The following is a 13484-nucleotide window of genomic DNA, read 5'->3' on the forward strand; positions in this document are numbered from 1 at the left end:
GAGGAAATATTTCATTGTGCTGAAGATGGTGTGTTTTGGGCAAGCTGACTAGTGTCCATTTTCTTTCTTTCTATCATTGGTTAGCGTACTCAGCCTCAAATGTTGTGTTCATATTCTGGAATATATATTGGGGTGTCTGCTTGGAGTGTGGGAAGGGGAGTTCATAAAAATGTCATGTAATAAGTAGTTGAAAGCAGTATATTGCCATATTATAATTCATATGTATGATTTGTAGTTGGACTTCTTCAGCTACTTTTTAGTGTGTTACAGAGCTGGAAACTTAGTTAGAGTAGCAAGAGGTAGGTGATTTGGTCAAAGCACTGAGAAGTTTAGAAAACTCTTGCGCAAGTGAATGAAGCAAATTCCATAATCTTGCAGTGTTTAATATGATGATTAAATCCAAGCCTTAAAGTATGGGGTTGATGAGTAAGACAGGATACAGAGAGAAATTTGTACAATTCTACTTCTCATCCTATTCTACAGAATGCTAAATTCCAGAGTATGATTCTTTTGAAACAAAAATGGAGAAAGATCAGAAGTTCCCTAATCCAGTTAGTCATTGCTCCAATTTTGGGGAAAGAATAAAAAATGGCACAGAAAAGATACAGAAAGTCACTTTCCATTCATCACTCCCACTTCAATCTCTGAGTTGTATGAGCAGAATATTCCTGAGATCATCACACTTGAAATGGTGCCATGTGTAAAATTCATGACTGGCCTTCCAAGGTAAGGAGGGTCCCGATTCCCAGGCACCTCAGACTACAATCACCTGGGCAGCTTTAAAAGCACAATGGTGCCCAGGTTCGCTAATTAAATTGGGAATAAGGTGAGGAGTATTAGCATCATTTACAAGATCCCCATGAGATTCTAGTTCAGTCACAGAAGAGAACCACTGTTCTAGTATGAATATTTCATAAATAGTAAAGTAAGGCATTTTCTTAATCACTCCTTTTTCATTAAGTAATAACCATGAATTAAATCTAAATTCTGTCTAGTTTTCAAGCATATTCATTATCTCATGATTTTATAACAGTCTACAACTCATACAATATAAGCATGTATGTCTCACTACCCACAGCTGACTGCTCATCTGTTCTGCCCTGCTGTTGCTAGTGTAAGTCTCACCTGCATTACCAGCTTTCTCTTATTCACTCCACTGGATGATGTCCTCAAACATCAACCATAGCTCCTGTCTCCAGCAAGTTCCCCGTTCTGGTTTTTACTCCATATTCTAGCACCCAATTGCAGATGGCCTTGTGGAATGTAGTATTTGTGGAATTCATTCAGCAGATTCATTGAGAGAGAGTTCCTAATGTTTCACTCTATAAAACCATTTCTGTTCTTTAAGAAGGACTGCACTTATGCAGCTCTAATAAACACCTGAATCCTAAGTAGTCTTAAAAATGAGGGTTTGTTTCTCATGTGAAAATTTTATTATGGACTCTCTTTTCACTGACTCAGTGATTTAGGTGCCCTTATCCCGTTGCTCTGCCATCTTTTTGCCAAAGCATCCATTTACACTAAAGGGAAAATGCAAATGATGTCAGATTCCATTTCTTTCTTTTTTTAAATTTTTTTAATTAAACTTTTATTTAATGAATATAAATTTCCAAAGTACAGTTTATGTGTTACAATGGCTTCCCCCTCCCAAAACTTCCCTCCCACCCACAACCCTCCCCTTTCCCGCTCCTCTCCCCTTCCAATCACATCATGATTCATTTTCAATTCTCTTTATATACAGAAGATCAGTTTAGTATATATTAGGTAACGATTTCAACAGTTTGCCCCCATATAGCAACACAAAGTGAAAAAAAAAATACTGTTGGAGTACTAGTTATAGCATTAAATAAGAGTGTACAGCACATTAAAGACAGAGATCCTACATAATTTTTTTTTTTTTTTGGACAGGCAGAGTGGACAGTGAGAGAGAGACAGAGAGAAAGGTCTTCCTTTTGCCGTTGGTTCACCCTCCAATGGCCGCCGCGGTAGCGCGCTGCGGCCGGCGCACCGCGCTGTTCCGATGGCAGGAGCCAGGTGCTTCTCCTGGTCTCCCATGGGGTGCAGGACCCAAGGACTTGGGCCATCCTCCACTGCACTCCCTAGCCACAGCAGAGAGCTGGCCTGGAAGAGGGGCAACTGGGACAGGATCGGTGCCCCGACCGGGACTAGAACCCGGTGTGCCGGCGCCGATAATATTTTTTTAATTAATTAATTTTCTATGCCATTTCCAATTTAACACCAGGTTTTTTTTTTTTCATTTCCAATTATCTTTATATACAGAAGATCGATTCAGTATATAATTAGTAAAGATCTCATCAGTCTGAGCACCAAAGGGGAAACCTGTTGAAGTGAAATGGACACTATAAGAAACAATGAACTGATCAGCTCTTGTCCTGACTCTAGATGTACAATGTAATACTTTATCCTTTTTAGTATTTGTTGTTGTTGTTCTAGTACTAGTGGTTGAACTCTGTAATTAACACACAATTATTCTTAGGTGTTTAAATTTTAACTGTAAAGTGATCCCTGTTAAATTTAAGAGTGGAAAAAGAGAGGGAGGAGATGTACAATTTGGGACATGCACAATCAGACTTGCCCCAAATGATGGAGTTAGAAATGTGCCAGGGGATTCCAATACAATCCCATCAAGGTGGCATGTACCAATGCCATCTGACTAGTCCAAGTGATCAATTTCAGTTCACATTCGATGGCTTGGATAGGTCTAAGAATCAAAGGGATCACACAAACAAGACAAGTGTCTGCTAATACTAACTGATAGAATCAAAAAGGGAGAGAAAGATCCAACATGGGAAGTGGGATACACATCAGACTCATAGAATGGCAGACGTCCTAAACAACACTCTGGCCTCAGAATCAGCCCTTAAGACATTCGGATCTGGCTGAAGAGCCCATGAGAGTATTGAAGGCATGGAAAGCCAAGACACCATGGAAAAGAAAAAAAGAAGAAGACCTAAATGAAAGATCTCTGTGAGTGAGATCCCAGTGGAAAGAACGGGGCCATCAAAGAAGGAGGTACCTTTCTCTGAAGGGAGGAGAGAACTTCCACTTTGACTATGACCCTATCAGAATAAGATCAAAGTCAGCGAACTCTAAAGGCTTCCATAGCCCTGGCAACTCATGACTAGAGCCTAGGGAGATCACTGACACCATGAACAGGAGTGTGAAATTGTTAAGTCAGCAACAGGAGTCACTGTGTACTTACATCCCATGTGGGATCTGTCCTTAATGTGTTGTCTAAAGTGCAGTGATGCTATAACTAGTACTGAAACAGTATTTTTACACTTTGTGTTTCTGTGTGGGTACAAACTGATGAGATCTTTACTAATTATATACTGAATCCATCTTCTGTATATAAAGATTCCATTTCTTAAACCATTAAACCTTCATGTGACTCATGACACTTCTGATAAGCTACTAGAAAGAAAAAGTCACATGGCTTGCTTTATTGCAAGGCTTTCTGGGAAATATGAAGAGCATGTGATATCTAGAGGGAAGTCACATACCTCTGTGCCACATTTTCAAATGTGCAAGGTCATCTGTCCTTTGCTACAACTCTGCAACATTGAGAGGTATGTATTATTCTATTGTTATTACTTTAAACACATTTTATTTATTACAGGGAGAGAGGGGAGGATTTCCTGGCTCACTGCTGAAATGACCACAACAGCCAGAAGCGAGGCTAGGTCAAACCAGGAGCCTAGAACTCTTCCTGCATCTCCTATGTGGGTGGCAGAAACACAAGTACTTGAACTATAATCTTCTGCCTCTCAAAATCACAATATCAGGAAGGAGGACTGGAAGTGGAAGAGTTAGGACTAGAACCAAGTACTCTAATATGGGATGTAGGCATCCCATGTGACATCCTAACTATTGTACTAAAAGCTGCCTCTCCCTTATTATTTTATAATTACCACAATTATTATTATTATTACTATTATTATGTTTATAATGAGGATACATGAAGGGGTTTCTTGAATATTATCTAGGTATATACTGCAGGACTACTGAAATTAAATTCCATACACTTTTAGAACATAGAGGCCACTTACTGCCTTCATTCACTGAGATCATTATTTTTCCATAAATAGTATTTGGTTAAACTGGTGAATTCTACTTGAAATTCAAGTAGCTGTTGACTTTTATTGTACCTCTGACATCCCTAGGTAGGAAGTGAGAAACTCATGAAAAAATGATTAATTAGGTTTAATTGGGGAAATTCACTGCTTGAATCTTGAATTCTATTAGTGAGTGCCAGTTGGAGGTTTTAGGTACAGGAAATGCAAAGGTGATGTGTGAAGGAGAGAGGATGAGAAAACTAAAGACACAAAATCCTACACTCACACTTCTGTGTGGCGGTCATGTGTAATACCTTACACAGCCTTTATATGGTCTGGAATATCAATATAATTCAGTGAGAATGTCCTGTTAATTTGAAACAAACTAAACAGACAACAGAATGTTTTTCCAGATAGGGTTAAAAATGGCAAGCTTCGCTGTATTTTGAAGGCTTAATCCAGCAAACCCTCTTAGAAGTTGTCTCATAGTGGGTTATGAATATTTTGCTTGAGTACTAATCAATTTACCCGAAATTCAGCATGCAGAGGAAACAGTCAAGAAAACACTGATTTGTTGATCTAGACACTTGTCTAAAACACCATGTTGTGATGTGGGCAAAGGTTTCTGGGGATTTTCAGGTTTCTTCCCACATAATTCTCTCTTGAGGTGGCTTCCATGGGGCCAAAATACTGATTGACCAGATGACTTGCAGCAATGTCTCTCCTTACATACCATGGCAGAATTAGCCATCAAGTAAGCATCATCTTGCTTGTTGGGAAAAAAAAAATGTGTTACAGTCAGATAACCTTGATTTCATCCAGATGCTTTTACATTCCAGCTATGTGAGTTTGGAGAATTTAACCTCTTTGAATCTTGTTTTTTCCCTTACAAAATTTTACATTATTCACTAGAGGGTCAGGACAGAATAAAGCACCTGCCTTATTTCTTGTGTTTACAGAAAATTTCAGTAATTGTTGTGGCTTACAGGATGAAAAAGGAAACAGGGTAAGCCATGGATGAGCAGGTTGATTTAATTTAGAATTGTTCTTATGGATCAAACTTATAAAATTTTTTTCTTTTTCTTTCTTAAAATTATTGGTTCCATATTTTATAAAACAATATTTGAGTTGCAATTAATGGTATCAAGGAGCATTAGTAAATATAGCATGGCATTCTGGAAACTGATATAAAATTTGCAGGTTATTGTTTGGGGTTGAGAGTCTTTCTCTCTCTCTAAAACCTGATTCAGCAACACTTGCCATTAACTACTGATGCCAGGACACACAATTTGTATATTGGACTAAATGTGTGGTCCATCTGTTTATTGCGCCAATTTTTTTTTTTTTTTGCTGTTAAACTATAGAATCCCAATTGAGTAACAACAAGGAAGATATTTTGAAATTACATATAATCAGGTATTCCATGTCTCAGTTTGGACAAAGTCCAGTTGAACGTATCTTTTTCATTAACTCATTTACTCATTGATTCAATGGATATAAAATGAGTTCCAAGTACTGCTCTGGTACCTGGTATAACTGTTATGGGAATAAATCAGATGAAATCTACAAAATATGTAGGATTTACATGGTAGTAGAACAAAAACAGATAGCAAGTGGTAAATGTGATAAATTATATATATAATTAAAACTATAAACAAATATGTTAGTGGTGACTGTTGAGAGAGAAAAGAAAGGATAAGAAAGCAGAAGTAGGAGAATTTATAGTATTCTGGGGATTGGATTTAGGTATTTGATTGAATTTACTGAAAAAAATAAGAGGCTTAGCAAATATGGGAAGGGGAGCTCAGGCCGTAGGAATAGCCAGTGCTGGCTTATTCCCTGAACAGTGAGGAGGCCTGTGCGACTGAGAAGTGAGGAAGAATATGGCTAATAAGATGTTGTTAAGAAAGGAGAGCAAGGGGATAGGTAGTGTAGGACTGTGGGTGACTTTGTACAGAATTTATCCCACCTTTTTAAGAAAAAATAAGGTATATCTCAAATACATGCAATTTGGTAACAACAGCAAAACATTCAAGCAGAATAGCATATCTCAGAAGTGTTGATAAAGGCCGGCACTGAGACTCACTAGGCTAATCCTCCGCCTGCGGCGCCGGCACACTGGGTTCTAGTCCCAGTTGGGGTGCCGAATTCTGTCCCAATTGCTACTCTTGCAGTGCAGCTCTCTGCTGTGGCCCGGGAGTGCAGTGGAGGATGGCCCAGGTCCTTGGGCCTTGTACCTGCATGGGAGACCAGGAGGAAACACCTGGCTCCTGGCTTCAGATCGGTGCAGCGCACCAGCCGTAGTAGCCATTTGGGAGGTGAACCAATGGAAGGAAGACCTTTCTCTCTGTCTCTCTCTCACTGTCTAACTCTGCCTGTCAAAAATAAAAAATAAAAAAGTGTTAATAAAGCAAATCACGTTATTTTTCAATACAAATTATAATATGTTTAGCTTTATAGGAAAAGTTTTAGCATTAGATGGTAAACACTCTTCTGATCAAGTGTTGGAACATTAGATTTAATCTATCTTCTGATGTAGAACACATCTCTCGGGAAAGGAAGCATTATAGTCCTTATAATTGCATTTTTAAATGTTAGCAATCACTCCTTACCTTGAAAAATTGTTTCCTAGAACAATTCTGCCGTTTCTTAAAAATATGCTGAGCTTTAAAATACATTTCCTCATAGTCAGGACTCAGTGGAAATGAGCAGCTGGCCAACATCTTGCATCTCATCATCTATCATATGTGTAATAATTATTGTTAATTTCCCACAGAGTGATCTCTTTTACAAGATAAAACACACTATTCTTTTAAACTTACCTCATAAATCTTCTTTTGTATAATTTTAGTTATTTGGGATTATAATTACCCTCTAAATTTGATACTTAGCTTTTTCCAATTTACACAACATGGTATTAAAACTGACCTAATTCTCTTATTTGCAGTAATAAACAGAAGTTTATATTAATATTTAATGCATAATATTTAATGATACTGGATTCAGGAAAATCTTTGTGAAGCTCAATCTCTATTTTTTAATTACAAAAGCTATGTGTATTTATGCATATATGTATGTATGTTTTACATGATCTATTTATTTTTGCTTGATTATAACATGAGATTCTATGAATTACAATAAACAAAAGGCAGTAAAATCAGACTAGTGTCTTTCATAAATAGGTGATAGGACAGGAGATTTTTTGCTCATTTCTAAATTCCTTGACTGGGAAGCCAAGAATGTCATGACCCAAAGTTGCACTGTTTTTGGTGGAAGATGATATTAACAGAGTTCCAGACAATATTAATCTTGGATTTGTGAAAATAAAATTATATTTGCAAATATTCTAGTATGTCCATGAACTAGGCTCAATAAAAAGATGATTCACCTTAAGGAATGATGAGAATAATAACTGAAACTGGCTAAAATTTATTTATTCCAAGGTTTTATCCAGCTAGCCATGCCAAACATATGATCATGCAACATATATTCAAATAATAAGATGCAGCTCCAAGTTTTTTACTCAATTCTCTGGAAGTTCACAATTGAGTAAAGAATCTACCACACTTGAGAAACCTATGAGCATAGATTTGCTGCCTTTACATACATCAAAACTCAAGGCTCTATTTCAGCACAATATAATTAATATATTACTGATACACAGCTACATTTATTCATATTTTTTCTTGCTGTGCCATTGGGTATACTTGAGGTTTCAGTGTTACAAGCCAGACCACAGCCATAACCTACAAAATGATAATGGTGGAGTCGATAGTTTAAATGTTTCCCAAAAAAACCTTGGTTATGAATTCTATAACAATTAATATCAAATAGAAGGATAACATAGACTATAGTAAAAAGTCATCTAACATTTTGTTTCTCATCCCAAAGTATGACAATTATGTTGCTCAACTCCAATAGTAAGAGAGTTTAGTGAAGAGCATTATATGATATTGAATTAAGAATATAGAAATATTGCTGCAATTTACCTCTGATTCTCTTTTCATTAGTGATTTCCAAAGTGTAAATTAACAATCAAACCATAAAATTCACTTATTTTATTTGACAAAGATATTAACTTCCAGAAAAAAAATCTCTTCTCCTTTGAAAGCATTAAAATTTTTGTGTCATTCTCACTTAGAGGACTCCTGTAGCAGGTGGCTGGCTGCTCTCTGGTTTCTACCAGAAAATGTGTTCTGAATCATTTCTCCCATATATGGTAAAGAATATCAAGAACTTCCAATGTTGCATTAATTTAGCTCCAAATATTTCCCATCTATAGTTTTTGAAAATAAAATGCATCAATAACAAATATTAGAGCACAACCTCACAACTATATTTAGAAAATACATGTAATTTGTTAATAATTACAAAATCCTCTAATATAAGCACTAACTTCCTTATGCAATACAAAAGTACGTCTCAAAAACTCACTCACATAATTGAAATCTATATAGTTATTTGCAACCATAAGCCAAAATAGCAACTTCATTGTTATCTAGGAGATGTGGGTGGTCCTTTTGGAGAGCTGCAGATGCAATGGAGACAAGGAGCATAGAAAGAACCTCTTGGTTTCAACTTCAGTCCACACCAGTTGTCCAGAGTTCATCTGTAGGATTAAATTCAACTGGGATAAATTTTATTGAGATGTTAGTAGTAACACTATGCTTCCCTTATCTTTAAATATACAGTATACAGTTTGAACCAATATTTTAGTCAATAATGGATCACATGCATGACATCAGTCCTGGAGGATTGTATCACCTAGTGACACAGCCATCTTAGTGTGTGCATGTGCATTCTACAATATTCATACAACAACCCATCTCTTCAGGGCATTTTTAGAACATATCTGTACTGTTAAGTGCTATGCGATTACGTAAATGATATATAAAATACATGTGTCTATATATGTGTTATCTTTGGACAGTTTAGAAAAAAATTTTCTTTTGACTTTTGAGAAAATTATTTGCAAGGCAGAGAGAGAGAACTCACATCCTCTGGTTTACTCCTTGACACCTGTAATGTCCAGGGGACATAAGCCAGTAGCTGGGAACTCAATCCAGATCTCCCCTGTGGAGGCAGGGACAAAATCCCTGGATTTCTTGGGTTTAGGTTATGGTCTGCATTAGCAGCAAGGTGGAGTCTGGAGCTGGAGCTGAGTTCTGAAGGCAGGAACTTGCAAATGGGATATGGACTTCTTAACTGCTGGACCAAACAACCCCCTCTCTTCTGGCTGTTAGTATCCCAGCCCTCGATAAATGTGAGCCTCTGAAGTGGCAACAGGACTATTTCTTTCTGCTACTGTGTGTAGCAGCACATTGTGTCTTCTTTGCTCATAAGTTGGCACTTCTCGGTTTTAGAAGGCTCATTGTCTTAATATTTCTTCCCATATCGTCACCATAGGTACAGATATCTATCTTTTCAAGATGGAAGAGAAAGTTACTGGTTTCTCCCTTCTTTTTACTTCACTTGTTTACCATAAATATGTCTTCAGAGTCTACCTTTTGCTTTCCTTCATAGTGTGAAACATATGAAATTGATAATTTTGGTAAATATTTATTGAATTTTTTGTAATGGAAACCATGATAATTGCCTTTTCATGATTAAGTATAAAAGAGGTATTGATATGTTGAAATTACTAATGAAGAAATATGGGAAGACTTAGTAAGGGTGGTCTTACACTATAATTTATACCTTATAAAGTGGTGGGTTGGGATTTCTATTTTCAAAGAAATGGGTTTGGTTTTATTGATTTTCCCTATTGTATTCTTATTTTTCATTTTATTGATTTCTTCTTGAATATTTATTATTTCTTTTGCTTGCTGAAGGCTGAATTTAATTGGTTTTTTAAAAATTTCCTAAGGTATCAGCTTAGATGATTGATTTTGGTTCTTTCTTACTGTATGATAAATGCATTTAATGCTATAAATGTCTATATGCTCTGCTTTCACATCATTCTGTAATGTTGAAAAGTCATACAATAATTTTAATATGGTTCAAATTTGTTTTAAAATTTCTCTTTAAACCTGTTCTTTCATTCATGTGATATTTAGAAGTATGTTAGTTAATTCTCAGATACTTCATTCATCATCTCTCTTTTTGCTATTGATTTCTAGCTTATTTCCACTGTATTCTAATGACATATGATTTCCATTTAAATTTGTTATTGTATAGATTATGATCTGTAATTTGGACAATCAGAGTGAATTTTCCATGGATACTTGAGAAAGTTTTGTTTTCTGTTGCTGAATGTAGTATTGTGTAAATGCCAATTAGATCAAATTGATTGGTACCACTGTCCAGTTCAGCTTTGTATTAACTCATTTCCTGACCAACTGATTTGTCAATTAGTGAAAAAGAGGAGTTGAAGCTTCAATTATGATATTGGATTTTCTGTTTTTCCTTTCAATTCTTTAGGTTTTTGGCTTACCTATTTTGATACTTTGATTGGGTACACGGATGCTAATAATTGGTATATCTTTTTGGAAAATTAACCACTTACTATTACACAATGAATCTCTTTATCCTTAATAACGTTTTTATTATGATGTTAGCATTTTCTGAATTTGGTTCTCCAGCTTTCTTTGATTAATGTTAGTATGATATACCTTTGTATATCCCTTCATTTTTAATCTATCTGCATTGTTATATTTTATAAACATTAAACAGTTGGACCCTGTCTATTTTCTCTACAATAATGATATTTTAATTAGTATATTTATACCATTCCTATTTAACATTATTTTTGATACAGTTGGATTAATACTTACTATATTTATATTTTTGCTTATATTATTTCTTTATTTCTTCCCTCATACCTTTATCACTCTCTCTGCTTTCAATTACAATGTTATATGATTTCATTTTATTCTCTATTAGCAGATATATTAATAATTATAATGTTTATAACTGTTCTTTTAAAATGTTAATGGTTTAATGTGTTGTGGATTAAGCTGCTACTTGGGATGTCCATATCGCCCATCAGTGTACCTATGATTAAGTTCTGCCTCTGCTTCTGATCCAACTTCCTGCTAATGCATGTTTTGGAAGTCAAGTATTTGGGTCCCTTCCATGTGAGAGACCTGGATTAAGCTCCCACTCTTGGCTTCAGCCTGCCCTGTCTTGACTGTTGTGGGCATTTGGGGAGTGAACAAGTAAGCTGAAGACCTCATATTCCTCTCTCTCTCTTTCTTCCTCCCCCCCCTCCCCCCCCCTCCATTTAATGAAAAGTCACTGACAGAGGGAGAGAGAGGTAGAGAAAGAGACAGAGACAAAGAATGATTTCCCATATGCTGGTTCACTCTCCAAATGAATGAAGTAGCAATGGCTGGAGGAAGTTGAAGCTAGGAGCTAGGAACTCTCATAATACAACTCATTCAGGACAGAGGTCCTACATGGGGAGCAAGTGTACAGTGACTCCTATTGTTGATTTAACAATTGACACTCTTATTTATGATATCAGTGATCACCCAAGGCTCTTGTCATGGGCTAACGAGGCTATGGAAACCTCTTGAGTCCACAAACTCCGACATTATTTAGATAGGGCTGTAATCAAAGTGGAGATTCTCTCCTCCCTTCAGAGAAAGGTACCTCTTTTTTTGATGGCCCCTTCTTTCCACTGGGAACTTACTCACAGAGATCTTTCATTTAGGTCATTTTATGCCACAGTGTCTTGGCTTGGCTTTCCATGCCTGAGATACTCTCATGGGCTTTTTAGCAGGATTCAAATGCCTTGAGGGCCGATTCTGAGGTCAGAGTGCTGTTTAGGGCATTTGTCATTCTGAGTCTGCTGTGTATCCCACTTCCCATGTTGGATTATTCTCTACTTTTTAATTCTATGAATTATTATTAGAGGACACTGATCTTATTTATGTGATCCCATTGACATTTATTCCTATCTTTATGATCAGTTATGAACTTAAACTGATCACTTTAGTAAGATGGAATTGGAGGCCTGTACTAGTGAGAAAAATGTGTATTATGCAACTGTAGGATGAAAAGGTCTATAGATGTCACTTAGGTTTTTTTGGTTTATAATGTCGATTAACCCTGTTTTTTTTTTGTTGATTTTCTGTCTGGTTGATATCCATTGCTGAAAGTAGAGTATTGAAGTCCTCCATTACTCTTGTATTGGAGTCTATGTCTCCCTTTAGATCCCTTAACAGTTCTTTTAAATAACCAGGCATCCTGTAATTGGGTAGATATACATTTATTATAGTCAGATCTTCCTGTTGAATTGATTTCTTAATCATTACATAGTTCCCTTCTTTGTCTCTTTTAACAGTTTTTGTGTTAAAGTCTGTTTTGTCCAATAATAGAATGGCTATACCAGCACTTTTTTGCTTCCCATTAGCATGAAATATCTTTTTCAATCCTATCACTTTCAGTCTGTGTGGTTTTTTTTGGTAGGATGTGTTTGTTATAGGCAGAAAATAGATGTGCATTTTTAAAAATCTTTTCAGCCAGTCTGTATCTTTTAACTGGGGAATCGAGGCTATTTATATTCAAGGTGATTATTGATAAGTAATGACTCAGCCCTGCCATTTTTCCATATATATTCCTACTTTACTCTGGATTTCCTTTGCATTTTTATTGGGAGATTTTCTGCCTTCAGATTCATATATAGTGATGATTATGTTTCTGTGTGTAACACATCCATAAGCATTTTTGTAAGGCTGGACGAGTGGTGACAAATTCCTTCAATTTCTGTTTGTTATGAAAGTTCTTTATTTCACCTTCATTCAAAAATGAGAACTTTGCAAGGTACAGTATTCTAGGTTAACAGTTATTTTTATCTTAAATCGTGGTCTATGTCTCACTATTCTCTCCCAGCCTTTAGAGATTCTGATGAGAAGTCAGCTGTTAGTCTAATTGGAGATCCTCTTAAAGCAATCTAGTGTTTCTCTTCTGCACATTTTAGAATCTTTATATTTTACTGTGGAGAGTTTGACTACAATGTGTCATGGTGAAGATCTTTTCTGGTCATGTCTATTAGGAGTTCTGTGTGCTTCCTGTACTTGGATGTTCCTTTCTTTCTCCAAATTGGGGAACTTTTCTATGATTATTTCACAAAATAGGCCTTCTAATCCATTCTGTCTTCACAGGCCTTTAAGAACTCCTAAAGCCCGTATGTTGGGTCATTTGATAGTATTTCATAAATCTCTAAAACTGTTTTAAAATTTTCTTATTTTTCTTATATCTTCTTTTTCCTCCTCTTCTTCTTTTTCTCCTTCTCCTTTTTCTTCTTTTTGTTTTTTTGATCTTATTATAAAATTTCCAAAGATTTCTCTTCTAAATCAGATATTCTTTTTTCTGCCTCACAAGGTCTGTTGTTAAGACTTTCCCCTGCATTTTAAATTTTATCTAATGAATTCTTCATTTGTAATATTTCTATTTGATTTCTTC

This window comes from Lepus europaeus, chromosome 1 (assembly GCF_033115175.1).
Source record: "Lepus europaeus isolate LE1 chromosome 1, mLepTim1.pri, whole genome shotgun sequence".
NCBI lineage: Eukaryota > Metazoa > Chordata > Mammalia > Lagomorpha > Leporidae > Lepus > Lepus europaeus.